Genomic DNA, 16,655 nt, shown 5'->3' with positions numbered 1-16,655 from the left:
AATAATTTTCCCCACGATTTCCATGAGGTATATTTAAGCAATGAAATGATTACGGTTGGAAACATCTCAAAATGGTGCATCTTTTTCGTATCTACCATTTTTGCCAACTCCGAACGATATGAAAGTAATTTTAGAAGTTTTGAAATCATGTTTTCGGTATATTTTATGGGATAACGATTTGAATTTGATGGATTAGATCCATTTATTTGTTGTAAAATATTGTAGGTAAAGAAATTAGACATATAATCTATCATATAAAGCATTTGGTGACAATGATTAAAGTTGTTGGTGATCAAATCGATGAGATTTGGACAATAGATTTCCGCCCCGTAAAAACAGAGCACTGAACTTTCCTCGACATGAACTTGTACTTATCGGGTAATGCGGTTGTACTTCTTGGTGCGGTATCATGAAAGTGTTCAGTAAAACAACTATAATTTTCTCGTACACTGCCCATTTTAAGTCCACGACCACACAAAATGTGCAGAACAACTACACGCATCTGAACTTCTCGCGACATGTCCTTGTACTTCTTGGCCTTCGTAGTTGTACTTCTGGAAATGTTTCCATACAAGTGTGCTTTATAATAATTAAACATGTGTTTCAGAATGATAATTTTAGATTTTCTCTAGCCACTATTTAAGAGATTCTGCACTCCCTGGATCGTAATATTTGAACTTCCCAACATTGCTATGTGAACTTATGTGTGAGTATTTTCTTTGTACAATTTGCAGTTCATGTAATTACTGCTTGTACTTCCTGTAGTCTTCGCTTTTACTTCTCGGAATAACTCCTTGTACTTCCTCGTGGATGATTGGATTATTTTGTTTTTCCTATATCTGGATTTTGTCAGTTTCTTATACTTTTTATATTAAGTGTGTGTACTGTTTGTGTCAAATGGTTGTACTTCTCTCTGTCAACTATTTGAATTTTCTCTTGGGTGATGGGATTATTTCATTTTTTACATTTGGATTTGTCTGTTTTCTTGTACTTTTCTATAATAGGTTCTAGTACTGCTCGTGTCGAACGGTTGTACTTCTCGTCATCAACTATTTGAACTTCCTTGGAGGGGACGGGATTATTTCGTTTTTACTACATTTGTATTTTGTCGGATTCCTTGTACTTTATATAATAAGTGCTTGGACTGCTCGTGTTGAATAGTTGTACTTCTCCTCGTCAAGTAATTGAAATTTCTCACAGATGACGGGATTATTTTGTTTTTTCTTCATTTGGATTTTTGTCGGTTTTTTTTGTACTTCCTATATTAAGTGTATGTACTGCCCGTGTCGAATGGTTGTACTTCTCATCATCGATAATTTGAACTTCCTCACGGAAGACGGGATTATTTCGTTTTTACTACATTTGGATTTTGTCGGTTTTCTTGTACTTTCTATATTAAGTGGGTGTACTGCTCGTGTCGACTGGTTGTACTTCTCATCGTCAACTATATGAACTTCCATGCAAGTGACGGGATTATTTTGCTTTTTTCTACATTTGGATTTTTTCGTTTTCTTGTACTTCCTATAATAAGTGCATGTGATGCTTGTGTCAAATGGTTATTCTTCTCATCATCAAGTATTTAAACTTCCTCGCTAACGACGGGATTATTTTGTTTTTTCTACATTTGTATTTTTATGTTTTCTTGTACTTCCTATAATAAGTGGTTGTACTGCTCGCGTCGAATGGTTGTACTTCTCATCGTCGATTATTTGAAATTCCTCAAGGATGACGGGATTATTTTGTCTTGCACTTCCAAAAACGACGCTTTGTACTTCCCATAGTCACCGCCTTTACTTCCCGTGAGTTCAAAAAATTGGATGAGTTTTATTATTTTTATGTGCTACCTGGAGGATCGCGTATTTACCAAAATTAATTAAGCGTACTTCCCAATGTTTGACTTGTGTACTTCATGAAAATTATATTTTACTATTTTATATGTACTCTTAACTTCAAGGAAGAGAAGACTTGTACTTTCTAAACTGATGGGCAGCGAATGATTTTCACCGCGGATGCCTGGATTATTTATGTTGTTCCTACATTTTTATCAGTTTTCTTGTACTTCCAATATTAAGTGGGTGGATTGCTCGGTCTCAATTTAAGTATATTAATTTCCCCTACGGATGTCGGGATTAAGTGCACTCTCTGGGTCTTAATTTTTTTAACTTCGTCCTGTGAATAACTTCTGATTTTTATTATTATTCCTCACATGATGAAGAACTTTGTTGTTCCAAAGCTGATCATTTGTATCGTAGTCACTGCTTGTACTTCTTGGAATCACACATCGCACTCCCCACGGGACAATTTTTGGATGAGTTTTATTTATTTTTATACACTGCAAGGTGGAATGCCCAATTTTGAAAACTGATCTAGTGTACTTCCTGATGTATTTCCAATAATAAACCAATGCACTTCTCGACGATTAATGTACTTACAGTGTGTGGTTCATCGTGATTTTTATTTTGCCCGCGCTTTAAAGAGAGCTTGTACTTTCCGTAAATATTGGTATGTACTTTCTAGAACAACCTGTATGTACTTTCTAAAGATTATTTTTTCAGAGAACAAATCCGATTAAATACACCCACGTACTGAATAAAAAAATGATGTTTAGACCCACAACCCAACGCACGTGTACTGCCCCAATAACATGCTCATACTGCCAACGCAGATGTAACTGTGTTTCCTTCTATTTTATTCAGACAAACAATGTTAAGTTTTTGACAAAAGAAACTTAATCATTAGTTGTAGCAGTAGCACTGCCTGGCGTTCGAAGTTGCGAATTTCCAATGTGCAGACATTGTTGTCCACGGTGATGCCCTACTACTAAAAATACATCATAGTGCCCCGCGACAACGCGTACTCCTCCAATAATATGCTTTGCACTTCGTTTTAGGCTCATGCGTTGAGCATGCATGTTCTAAATAAACGTAATTACTCCGCGTACGATAGAACCTATCCAACTTATGTCTCGTGGCCATGCTTCATATGGATTCAATCAACGGTGCCTGCACAACGTCGTACAAAGATCGGATACGATTTTGTTGTGCGTGTGGCAGCGCTCTTTCGTAGCTTTTTCCCTCAGCCGGCTTGTACTTCTGCAAGACAGCGACTTGAGATGTTGCTGAAAACAAAGAAACAGAAGAAGCACTGCCGCATCAGGACGTAGGGGTCGAAGGCGGGAGCAGCAAGGGGTGCAATTCGGCGATGAACACTGTTGGCGGGCAGTCATGGCTTTCGATGGACTCCATTGGCAGCTTGGGGAATCCGGTGGCGCTGGACGCTCGGGAAAACGCGGACGTGACGACAGCTTTGCCGGAGGGAGCGCAACAACGACGTAGCGAAGTAGGAGGGTCTCTGGCCGCGGGGAAGAAGAGCCCACTGCCAGGTGGAAGAAGGGAGGCCGCCAGCCACGGGGAAGAAGGGCGGGTGGCGCGCTAGGCCATCGAGGCGGCGGCACGGCGACCCTCGTGGCGGCGGCGCGCCAACCGTGGAGGCCGCGGTGGCACGGCAACCCTCATGGTGGCAGCGCGATAGCCATCGAGGCTGCGACGCAGGGGCCATCGATACGACGGCGGAGCAGTGGCCCTCCAAGCGGTCGCACGGGAGCCGTCCAGGCGGAGGTGGGGTGGGAATGGTCGACGAGATTCAAGGGTCCGCCTAGGGCGGCTGTAGAGGTGGCCGACGAACTGAAATATTTACCATATAACCAAACTGAATTGTTGCCGTGGCAGGGAAGACGGTGGCTGCCGGGGCCGAGGAGCTTCGATTGTGGGCGTCGGTGGAATTGGTTGGGGATGGGGAAGAACACAGGTTTTTACGGGTGCGGTTTATTCACTGCTTTTGTTTCTCTTCGCGTCGCCTCTATATTGAATCGGGTGGTGCTCCGGTTTGTGTGGGCAGGAGGTGCCGCTGTCGCCGAAGATTGCTGGGGCGCGGGTGCTGTTGGGGAAATTCTTCTAGGATGCTCAAATTCAACTTCTTGGGGCAGTTCTTTTTATAGCAAATGTACTGCTCTAGTAGTATATATTTTCTGCACTAACGTGCAAATGTACTGCGCATTCAAAAACTACTCCACAAACGGATGGATATAGCAGACTGTGCGTTATTGTTTTCCTTTTCCTGAAGCAAATGAGTTTTTGTAAGCTGAAATGGGCAAATCTTCTCCAACGCACAAGTGCTGCCATCCTTATCTTCTCTCTCTTAATTGTTTACGTACATCAAAACTAACTAGATGACAACAACATAGCAGCAGCTTCGCTTTTGAGATGGGCAGCACCGCAGTGGTACAGCTCGTGCTACAACCACAGTGAAATGGGCAGCACCTCGCGGTGGCAAGGACTTCGCTGCCGCACAGGATCTCACTAGATCCCCACGGCGATATCAGAGCTACTCGACGGACAATCTTGAGGGGTGCAAAACTTTAGAAATGGTTATCTGAGCACGCACTGCTTGCGGTGAAATAACTGAACTTTTGATTAATAAAAAGTTGTACTGCCGTGAAACAGAAAAGTAGTGAGAGAGAATCAGAGAAATACGCCATTCGACAGTTATACTTTCGATGAATAAACAGTTGTACTGCCACGAAACAAAAGAGTCGTACTGCAGGGAAACAGACAAATTACCATCCGTTCTCATTGGCATATCAACAAGCAGGTACAGAGCACTAGCTTATTTGGGGACAGTTAACCACTATAGCCTATAGGAATCCAAGAAAAAAGAGAGCAGCTGCAGCTGTATGAGGGCATGCCCAATGCACTGCCCTAGAGCTGCTGCCACACACCTTTAACTAGGTTCGGGTGGTCCAAAGTAGGTTCGGATGAGGAGGCAGCCTCCTCTTCAAGAAGTGGGATCTTAAGCCTAAAAAACATGCTTTTTGGAGAGAGAAAGAGAGACATAGTGTCATATTTGTGGGGTCCCTTCTCTCTTTTTTCTGACTAAAGTTGTAGCTTCCATTGGAGAGATAAAATTGATCATGTTGCTTCTGACAACTTTTTTACATGGAGCAACGAGTTGTGTATGCCACCATTGATCATGCCCTAAAGAACCAAGGAACAGATCGAGCAAGCGCTGCTCCAAGACGCGCTAGAAGAAAGAAACAGAGAGCAACCGGTGCTGCGTGCCTGCGCGTACAGCTGAGGCAGCTCGCGCTATGCGTACGAGAAGAAACAGCAACCAGAGCGGCAGCACACGCGCGCGATAACTCGTCACCGGCGGCGCGGGGCAGTGCGCGAGAACTCGTCGCCGGCGGCGCAGGGTTCATGTCGCTGGCGGGGAGGAGGCGGTGCGTGCTGGGGTCGGGGCAGGCGGCTGCTACGGTTGCCGGGCACGGGGCAGGCGGCGGCAGTTGTTGTGGACGGGGCAGACGGGCGGCGGTTGCCGGGGCCGGGTAAGGCAACGCAGTTTCTGGGGCCGGGGAAGGCAGCGGTGGTTGCCGGGGCCGGGGCGGGGGCGGCGGTGGTCGGCCGGCGGCGCGGAGGCCCGTATGGTGGCGGCGAGGAAGGTCGTCGGGCGGTGGCGCGGGATCCCGGCAAGCGACGGTACGGGAGGGCCATTGCAGCCACCGGGTTGGGGATAATGTTTGCGTAGTGGGGATTTTTTTGGTTTTTCTGTGCGCCTCCGCGCCCCCTATAGAGCAGAGGTGATGCTCAAAATATTATTTTGAGCACCGGTTTTAGAATATTGCGACCCTATATAGTCGAGCTATTTGATTCTCTGGGTGTAGAATATTATTCTGCTCCCCGCTAGACCTGCCCACCTGCTGCTTCTTCCGACCCACGCGCGGCGCGCACCAGCCCAAGCGACGTAATTTCTTTTTGGCAGTGACATAAGATTCTCTTATCCGTGCGGTGCGCTCCACCGCGCGCAGCAGCCCCGCGCGTCACCAGGGGCGCGTTTGGCAGCCTAGGCGCCCCTTGGCTCGCATCGACCCAGCATTTTTGGGCCGTTTGGTTCCCTAGGCGCAGTCGCGTTCTTGCATAGCACGAGTTTTAAAGCACCCCGGGACAGGCCCCGGAGGAACGCCCGGTTTGATAGTTTCTCCAGGGCTAGACCCTGGCGAGACGAAAATCGACAACGCCGTTCACGTGGGAGCTCCACCTCGGCATGGTGGGAGAAGCCGAAATCCCAGCGGTGTTGCGTGGCAAAGGTAGGAGTAACCTCCCTCTTCAGTGACCCTCTCCATCAGCCCCCTCCCAAAATTTCCCTTCCCCAAATTTCGCACCGGCGGCGGCGACCCAGATCTGGCAGCGCGCATCTCCCTTCGGTCTCCGGCGTCGGACAAGGGTCCTCTTCTGCAGCGCGGCGGAGCCTGCGCACATCTGCGGCAGCTTTCGGCCCTGTCCTTCGTCCACCATGACAGAGGTAAGTGGAAACTCCTCTGCTCTACTGTAGTGTTAGATTCATGTTGGTAGAAATAGTTGGGTTCGATAAGACCGTTCGTAATGCATAGATCTTGTTTGCGTAGACCGACCAACTCTAGCTTGTGCATCACGCCGCAACACTCATCATTTGTGTACAAGCCTGGATCTTGATGGTGCACAAGAGAGCAGTTAGGCATGCTTCTTTTCCTCGTGTGACTTACGAACCTATGATACAACGAGATCAGAAGAGGATTGCCAACCTAAACAACATCTACAACGGCAACAACGTAGAGGCCATCCAGATGCTACGGATGAGAAGAGCCCCTTTCTATGCACTTGTGAAAACGTTCAGGGAAAGAGGACCGCTGACTGATAGCATCCACACCTCTATCGAAGAACAAGTCGCAATATTTCTTCATGTCGTCGGTCATAACCAGAGGTTTAGAGTCATCCATAACACATTCAGGCGATTGATGGCGCGTGAAGCACACGTCCGTTGGGAACCCCAAGAGGAAGGTGTGATGCGTACAGCAGCAAGTTTCCCTCAGTAAGAAACCAAGGTTATCGAACCAGTAGCAGATGAAGGCCATGTGAAAATTGTTGGCGAAGGAGTGTAGTGCGGCGCAACACCAGGGATTCCAGCGCCAACGTGAAACCTGCACAACACAATCACAATACTTTGCCCCAACTTAACAGTGAGGTTGTCAATCTCACCGGCTTGCTGAAAACAAAGGATTAAACGGATGGTGTGGAGAATGATGTTTGTTTGCGATGAACAGCAGAGAACAGAGTTTGCAGTAGATTGTATTTCAGATGTAAAAGAATGGACCGGGGTCCACAGTTCACTAGTGGTGTCTCTCCAATAAGATAAATAGCATGTTGGGTGAACAAATTACAATTGGGCAATTGACAAATAGAGATGCACATACATATATCATGATGACTAGTATGACATTTAATTAGGGCATTACGACAAATAACATAGACCGCTATCCAGCATGCATCTATGCCTAAAAAGTCCACCTTCGGGTTAGCATCCGCACCCCTTCCAGTATTAAGTTGCAATCAACAGACAATTGCATTAAGAACTACGCGTAATGTAATCAACACAAATATCCTTAGACAAAGCATCGATGTTTTATCCCTAGTGGCAACAGCACATCCACAACCTTAGAACTTTCTGTCACTGTCCCAGATTCAATGGAGGCATGAACCCACTATCGAGCATAAATACTCCCTCTTGGAGTTACAAGTATCAACTTGGCCAGAGCCTCTACTAGCAACGGAGAGCATGCAAGAACATAAATAACACATAAATGATAGATCAATAATCAACTTGACATAGTATTCAATATTCATCGGATCCCAACAAACGCAACACGTAGCATTACAAATAGACGATCTTGATCATGATAGGCAGCTCACAAGATCTAAACATGATATCACAAGAGGAGAAGACAACCATCTAGCTACTGCTATGGACCCATAGTCCAAGGATGAACTACTCACGCATCAGTCCGGAGGCGGGCATGGTGATGTAGAGCCCTCCGGTGATGATTCCCCTCTCCGGCAGGGTGCGGAGGCGATCTCCTGAATCCCCGAGATGGGATTGGCGGCGGCGGCGTCACAGTAACTTTTCTCGTATCGTGGCTCTCGGTACTAGGGTATTCGCGACGGAGAGAATATATAGGCGAAGGGGCAGAGTCGGGAGGCGCTTGAGGGGCCCACCCCATAGGGCGGCGCGCGCAGAGGTGGGGCCGCGCCCCCCTAGGGTGTGGCCGCTTCGTCGCCCCTCTTCGGACTTCTGGAAGGCTCCGTGCAAAATAAGACCGTGGGCTTTTGTTTCGTCCAATTCCGAGAATATTTCCTGTGTAGGATTTCTGAAACCAAAAACAGCAGAAAAGATGAACTGGCGCTTCGGCATCTTGTTAATAGGTTAGTGCCGGAAAATGCATCAAAATGATGTAAAGTGTATATAAAACATGTGAGTATTGTCATATAACTAGCATGGAACATAAGAAATTATAGATACGTTTGAGACGTATCAAGCATCCCCAAGCTTAGTTCCTACTCGCCCTCGAGTAGGTAAACGATAACAAGGATAATTTCTGAAGTGACATGCTACTATCATAATCTTGATCAATACTATTGTAAAGCATATGAAGTTAATGAAGTGATTCGAAGAAATGGTAAAGATAATGACTAAACAGCTGAATCATATAGCAAAGACTTTTCATGAATAGTACTTTCAAGACAAGCATCAATAAGTCTTGCATAAGAGCTAACTCATAAAGCAATAGATTCTTAATAGAAGGTTTTGAAGCAACACAAAGGATGATTAAGTTTCAGCAATTGCTTTCAACTTGTAACATGTATATCTCATGGATAATTATCAACATAAAGTAATATAACAAGTGCAATAAGTAAACATGTAAGAATCAATGCACACAGTTGACACGAGTGTTTGCTTCTAAGATGGAAACAAGTAGGTAAACTGACTCAACATAAAGTAAAAGAAAGGCCCTTCACAGAGGGAAGCATGGATTACTCATGTGCTAGAGCTTTTTATTTTGAAAACATGGAAACAATTTTGTCAACGGTAGCAATAATTCATATGTGTTATGCATAAAACCTCCTATAAGTTGCAAGTCTCATGCATCGAATACCAATAGTGCTCGCACCTTGTCCTAATTAGCTCGGATTTCCATGGATTATCATTGCATTACATATGTTTCAACCAACTGTCACAAAGGGGTACCTCTATGCACCTGTACAAAGGTCCAAGGATATAGATCGCATTTGATTTCTCAGTTTTGATAGATCTCAACTTGAGGACATCCATACCGGGACAACTTAGAAAACAGATAATGGACTCCTCTTTAATGCTTAAGCATTCAACAACAGATAATATTCTCATAAGAGATTGAGGATTAATGTCCAAGCTGAAACTTCCACCATGATACATGGCTTTGGTTGGCGGCCCAATGTTCTTCTCTAACAATATGTATACTCAAACCATTTAATCATGAGAAATCACCCTTACTTCAGACACGACGAACATGCATAGCAACTCACATGATATTCAACAAAGGTGTAAAAAGTTGATGGCGTCCCCAGAAACATGGTTACCGCTCAACAAGCAACTTATAAGAAATAAGATACATAAGCTACATATTCAATACCACAATAGTTTTTAAGCTATTTTCCCATGAGCTATGTATTGCAAAGACAAGGAATGAAATTTTAAAGGTAGCACACAAGCAATTTACTTGGAATGGCAGAGAAATACCACATAGTAGGTAGTTATGGTGGACACAAATGGCATGGGTTTTGGCTCAAGGTTTTGGATGCACGAGAAGTATTCCCTCTCAGTACAAGGCTTTGGCTAGCAAGGTTGTTTGAAGCAACACAAGTATGAACCGGTACAGCAAAACTTACATAAGAACATATTGCAAGCATTATAAGACTCTACACTGTCTCCTTGTTGCTCAAACATTTTTACCAGAAAATATCTAGACTTAGAGAGATCAATCATGCAATCCAAATTTCAACAAGCTCTACAGTAGTTCTCCACTAATAGGTTTAAACTACATGATGCAAAAGCTTAAACATGATCTATGAGAGCTCAAAAAAATTGCCAAGTATCAAATTATTCAAGACCATATACCATTTACCACATGAAGCATTTTCTGTTTCCAACCAAATAGCAATCAACGAAGCGATTTTCAACCTTCGCCATGAACATTAAAATAAAGCTAAGAACACCAGTGTTCATATGAAAAAGCAGAGCGTGTATCTCTCCAACACAAGGAATGCTAGGATCCAATTTTATTCAAACTAAAACAAAAACAAAAACAAACAGACGCTCCAAGTAAAGCACATAAGATGTGACGGAATAAAAATATAGTTTCACTAGAGGTGACCTGATAAGTTGTCGATGAAGAAGGGGATGCCTTGGGCATCCCCAAGCTTAGATGCTTGAGTCTTCTTGAAATATGCAGGGATGAACCACGGGGGCATCCCCAAGCTTAGACTTTTCACTCTTCTTGATCATATTATATCATCCTCCTCTCTTGACCCTTGAAAACTTCCTCCACACCAAACTCAAAACAAACTCATTAAAGGGTCAGTGCATAATCAAAAATTCACATGTTCAGAGGGGACACAATCATTCTTAACACTTTTGGACATTGCCCAAAGCTACTGAAAGTTAATGGAACAAAGAAATCCACTCAATACAGTAAAAGAGGCAATGCAAAATAAAAGGCAGAATCTGTCAAAACAGAACAGTCCGTAAAGACGAATTTTTTAGAGGCACTTAACAGGCTCAGATGAAAAAGCTCAAAACTAATGAAAGTTGCGTACATATCTGAGGATCACGCATGAATTTTCGCAGATTTTTTTGATTCTTCTACAGAGAGATCTACTCAAATTTGTGACAGATAAGAAATCTGTTTCTGTGCAGAAATCCAAATCTAGTATCAACCTTACTATTAGAGACTTTACTTGGCACAACAATATGATAAGGAGAGGTTGCTATAGTAGTAACAACTTTCAAGACACAACAAAACAGTAGTAAAAATAAAAACAACATGGGTTATCTCCCAAGAAGTGCTTTTCTTTAACGCCTTTCAGCTAGGCGCAGAAAGTGCAAATCAAGTATTATCAAGAGAAGAAGCATCAACAGAGGTGTTTGGAGTTTTCTCAACTATGCATTGTATCTTATCTATGTAATAAACTCCTTTTTCAATACCTTTAGGCTTACTATCCTCCTCAAATAAATTTTCAGGAACAATCCAATCAAAATTCTTTTCTAATGCCTCATGCATTCCTATGAGTTTATAAGGTATTGGTATTTTAATCTCCCCCTCACAATTGGCTTTATTAGTGTATCTTAGCCTATCTTTTTTCCTTTTTTCAAGGATATTTGCAAAATTGGTACAAAAGCCTAGCATCTTATGTCGAATAAAGACTTTCCTAGCTTCTCTAGATACATCACCAAATTCTCTAAGAAGGGTTTCTAAAACAAAATCTTTCTTCTCTCCTTCTTCCATATCACCGAGTGTAAGAAACACATGTTGCATTATTGGATTAAGATTAACAAATCTAGCTTCCAACATGTGCACTAAAGAGGCAGTAGCAATTTCATAATTAGGAGCAAGTTCTACCAAGGATCTATCTTCAAAATCTTTAACTCTACTAACATGAGTGAAAAATTCTTCTATATTATCTCTTCCAATGATAGACCCACTTCTTACCGATATATCTTTCAAAGTGAACTTAGGGTGAAGCATGATGAAATAAACAAAAGTAAACTAATAAAGTAAATGCAAGTAACTAATTTTTTGTGTTTTTGATATAAGGAAAGCAAACAAAACAGAAAATAAAATAAAGTAAAGCAAAACAATAAACAAAGTAAAGAGATTGGATGTGAGAGACTCCCCTTGCAGCGTGTCTTGCTCTCCCCGGCAACGGCGCCAGAAAAATGCTTGATGGCGCATGAAGCACACATCCGTTGGGAACCCCAAGAGGAAGGTGTGATGCGTACAGCAGCAAGTTTCCCTCAGTAAGAAACCAAGGTTATCGAACCAGTAGGAGATGAAGGCCACGTGAAGGTTGTTGGCGAAGGAGTGTAGTGCGGTGCAACACCAGAGATTCCGGCACCAACGTGGAACCTACACAACACAATCACAATACTTTGCCCCAACTTAACAGTGAGGTTGTCAATCTCACCGGGTTGCTGAAAACAAAGGATTAAACGTATGGTGTGGAGAATGATGTTTGTTTGCGATGAACAGCAGAGAACAGAGTTTGCAGTAGATTGTATTTCAGATGTAAAAGAATAGACCGGGGTCCACAGTTCACTAGTGGTGTCTCTCCAATAAGATAAATAGCATGTTGGGTGAACAAATTACAGTTGGGTAATTGACAAATAGAGATGCACATACATATATCATGATGACTACTATGAGATTTAATTAGGGCATTACGACAAATAACATAGACCGCTATCCAGCATGCATCTATGCCTTAAAAGTCCACCTTCGGGTTAGCATCCGCACCCCTTCCAGTATTAAGTTGCAAACAACAGACAATTGCATTAAGAACTGCGCGTAATGTAATCAACACAAATATCCTTAGACAAAGCATCGATGTTTTATCCCTAGTGGCAACGAGCACATCCACAACCTTAGAACTTTCCGTCATCGTCCCAGATTCAATGGAGGCATGAACCCACTATCGAGCATAAATACTCCCTCTTGGAGTTAGAAGTATCAACTTGGCCAGAGCCTCTACTAGCAACAGAGAGCATGCAAGAACATAAATAACACATATATGATAGATCAATAATCAACTTGACATAGTATTCAATATTCATCGGATCCCAACAAACGCAACACGTAGCATTACAAATAGACGATCTTGATCATGATAGGCAGCTCACAAGATCTAAACATGATAGCACAAGAGGAGAAGACAACCATCTAGCTACTGCTATGGACCCATAGTCCAATGATGAACTACTCACGCATCAGTCCGGAGGCGGGCATGGTGATGTAGAGCCCTCCGGTAATGATTCCCCTCTCCGGCAGGGTGCCGGAGGCAATCTCCTGAATCCCCCGAGATGGGATTGGCGGCGGCGGCGTCACAGTAACTTTTCTCGTATCGTGGCTCTCGGTACTAGGGTATTCGCGACGGAGAGAATATATAGGCGAAGGGGCAGAGTCGGGAGGCGCTCGAGGGGCCCACCCCATATGGCGGCGCGCCCAGAGGTGGGGCCGCGCCCCCCTAGGGTGTGGCCGCCTCGTCGCCCCTCTTTGTCTCCTCTTCGGACTTCTGGAAGGCTCCGTGCAAAATAAGACCGTGGGCTTTTGTTTCGTCCAATTCCGAGAATATTTCCTGTGTAGGATTTCTGAAACCAAAAACAGTAGAAAACAGGAACTGGCGCTTCGGCATCTTGTTAATAGGTTAGTGTCGGAAAATGCATCAAAATGATGTATAGTGTATATAAAACATGTGAGTATTGTCATATAACTAGCATGGAACATAAGAAATTATAGATACGTTTGAGACGTATCAGCGATCCACGAAGACTATCTCTAGGTACTTCCAGCAGGTGTTGTACGTAATTGGGGAGCTCAGAGGTGAAATGATCAAGCCAGCATCAATGAACACACCAACCAAGATCAAGAACAGCTATAGGTGGTTCCCCTATTTCAGGGTGAGTACAAAATCATCTTTCTTCTACCTATCTAATGTGTAGTACTGTGACAAAACATGATTGTGTTCTACTGTGAGAAACCTGATTGTGTGCTAATCTTTTTACAGGATTGCATTGGGGCTATTGATGGTACTCATGTCACTGCAAAGGTACCAAGATCAATGTCTGCAGCATTCCGCGGGAGGAAGCACTACACCAGCCAGAACATTCTTGCAGCTGTGGATTTTGATATGAGGTTCACCTACGTGCTTGCTAGGTGGGAGGGTTCAGCTCATGATGCCAGCATCCTGGCCGACAACCTGTCAAGGCCTGATGGGTTGCAAATCCCTGACGGCAAGTTCTACCTTGGAGATACTGGATATGCATGCCGACCTGGAATTCTACCTCCCTTCAGGAAAACAAGATACCACCTCAACGAGTTCTCTATGAAGCACCGACCTCTGAATGCGAGAGAGTTGTTCAATCTCAGACACTCAAGCCTTAGAGTCACCATTGAGAGGGCATTTGCTGCACTGAAGAACAGGTTCAAGGTCCTTGACCAGAAACCGTTCCACACGTTTGACACTCAGGTAAAGCTGGTCCTTGCTTGCTGCATTCTTCACAACTGGATCCTAGGTTGGGGCGAGGATGAGTTCTTCGAAGAGGTTGTCAGTTTTGATGAAGTGAAGACCGGCCATGGCGTGGAAGCAGGCGACAATGGTGCCTGGAAGGTGAAGAGGCAAGAGTGGGCAGACGCAATGTGGGAAGCCAGAGGCAACACCACCATCTGAGAAGAAGTGAAGAAGAAGTGAAGAAGTGAAGAAGAAGAAGAAGAAGAAGACCCCCTATGATCCCCTGTTTCTCGAACCCTTTTCGATCCCCGTATGTTGAACGACCCCGTTATGATAAACTGCAATTCGTAGTAGCTAGGGAGCACTGTGTTATGAACTACCATTCGCAGTAGCTAGAGATGATTTCGTGAACTGATTGCAACTATCATGAACTGTGATTTCTGTGTGATGGGAGGTGAGAGCATGGTAAGGCTACCCGTCGTAGAGAAGAGGTAACCGTAGACATGCCTGGATGGTACCAAACAAGCCTAATATCATCTCCATGAAGTTTTGGGCTTGGCTGCAGGCAAACAAACAGAAGGTCATTTTTGGCCCAGCCGATACAATCCGACCTACCAAACAACAGGTCAATTCAGCCCGTGGCTCGTTCTGGACGCGCAAGTGTGCTTGCATGGTTGCGCCAGTGAGCCACGAATCAGGCCCAGGCTACCAAACGCGCCCCAGACGACCTAAAAACGCGAAATCGACATAAGTTTTTGTTCAGAAACACATGGGACCTCTGATCACTTGCACAACGTCACAAACGTGCGACATAATTTTATGGCATATGCTACTTTGAAACCACTTCAGGTCGCAGTACATGTACCTCGTGTAATATTTTTGCACAGACAGTTTCTTATGGGTCGTGTGGTTGGGAGCTAGCCCACTACCCCCGCAACTCCTATCGGCAGTGAGCGGTTGGGGAATCGGAACTTGGGCAGCGGCGAGCGGGTGGGCGTTCGGCGGCGAGAGGTAGGGAGGCTTGGTGTCCAAGCGAGCGGCGAGAGGTAGGCGTGCTCTGCGCTGACTGTGTTAGCGTCCTCGTCGGCGGGTGAAATCAGCAGCCACGTGGTCGGTCGTCCGAAGCGGCGGCAATGGCGGCGTGGTGTGATTGGCTTCAACAGAACTTACATCCACTCGAGCGGAAGGGGACGAGCGGCCGTTGGGTGGCGATAGCTGGTGACTTCGGCGGCCTCACCCTCAGATTCTGTGTGTACTGGCGCATCCCCTGCAATTGCAAGGTACATGAAGCTTTTGCTCATGTTTAATCAGCGTGCACGAATTTCATTATGGCCTCCGCAAAACCTGATATGTGCACTTTTTTCTTTGTCAGCCAAGATTGAACACAAATTTGCATAGATGAGGCTATATGGTCCGATATGTCAGATTAGATGATGTCAGGGACAAATCGAAAATAACTTATGCCTCCAGATTAGACCTACGGCTGCCTCAAATTCAACTACCATTCTTTCTATGTATGCACATAAACAGAGCTACTAATCCTGTTGTGTACTTGTGTACCAAGGTGCATCGGTAGTGACCTGTCAGCTGTGTCACATGAGCGGAAATAGCGGCGGACCGTTAGAGGCGACGCGAGGGCGGTTCTGGGCGATCTCGCCGGAGGAAGATTCCGACGACGAGTCACCGGCAGCAGGAGCGACATCATCCTTGGCTCTGTACTACAGTTCGCCGGTGGAGGATGATGGGCGCGATCTCGCGTCGACCTCTCTGTCCGCCGTCGATAGAAGGGAGCAGAAGAGGCAGCGGCAGCGGGCGGCGGCGCTGGAGCTTAGACCAGGTATGCCTCCATCTACTTCTCCCGTTCGTTCTAATCTTTTGTCTTCGACTCCTTCGCCGGAGCCGGGGATGATGAACAAATGCAGGACGCCGGTCCTGTCACCAACGACTTTCTTTCTCGATGCTTTTGATCCTGATGAGTGGATCCTGGTTCAGAGACGCAACAAGAAATTGGTAAGATCTCGTCGGCGTCGAGTATGGCCGCCGGCGGGATCTGATACACGGCAGCGACGACGGTGTGATCTTGCTGTTCCAAATTCAAATTTTTTGAAAACGGGCTGGATGGGCTCAGAATTGGGTGAGGAATTATCTGTTCGAGACGCATCGGGTCGTATGGGCCTGGTTCGTCAGATCGATCGATCTTTGGCAAGGATCCCTCAGTTTGCTCGGGGGGTTCACTGTCGGTTAGGGTTTAACACCAAAAGTTTGGCCCGCACAATTCCTGTTTCGCCGCCATCGTCTTCCATATCGCAGACTCATCGTTCCACACAGAAAGCTCTTCCGATTTTACCACTGACGATGGCAAATCGTGGCGGTGGGCAGCCTAACAGGGGACGTCCACCGGGAGGCTGCGGTGGACCGGGTTGGCATGATGGTTTCGCTGCTGGGCCAACTACTTTCAAGGGGGCTCTAGCGGCACGGCGAACAGCGGATCGGATGCTGGTGAGGCGAACCAGTCCAATGTCTTCG

At 45.2% G+C, this 16,655-nt stretch overlaps 1 long non-coding RNA gene across 1 annotated transcript; it reads left to right on the top strand.

Annotated features, from left to right (window-relative positions):
• The first annotated feature begins 15,057 nt into the window (after positions 1–15,057).
• On the top strand, positions 15,058–15,607 carry LOC124678302. The gene is made up of 2 exons (XR_006994409.1): positions 15,058–15,409; positions 15,502–15,607. It is a non-coding gene; the product is annotated as an uncharacterized LOC124678302 (long non-coding RNA).
• Positions 15,608–16,655: the final 1,048 nt, after the last annotated feature.

The sequence above is a fragment of the Lolium rigidum genome, chromosome 7 (assembly GCF_022539505.1).
Source record: "Lolium rigidum isolate FL_2022 chromosome 7, APGP_CSIRO_Lrig_0.1, whole genome shotgun sequence".
NCBI lineage: Eukaryota > Viridiplantae > Streptophyta > Magnoliopsida > Poales > Poaceae > Lolium > Lolium rigidum.
Note: the sequence above shows the minus strand (reverse complement) of the source record. Positions and strands in the feature narration are given on the sequence as shown.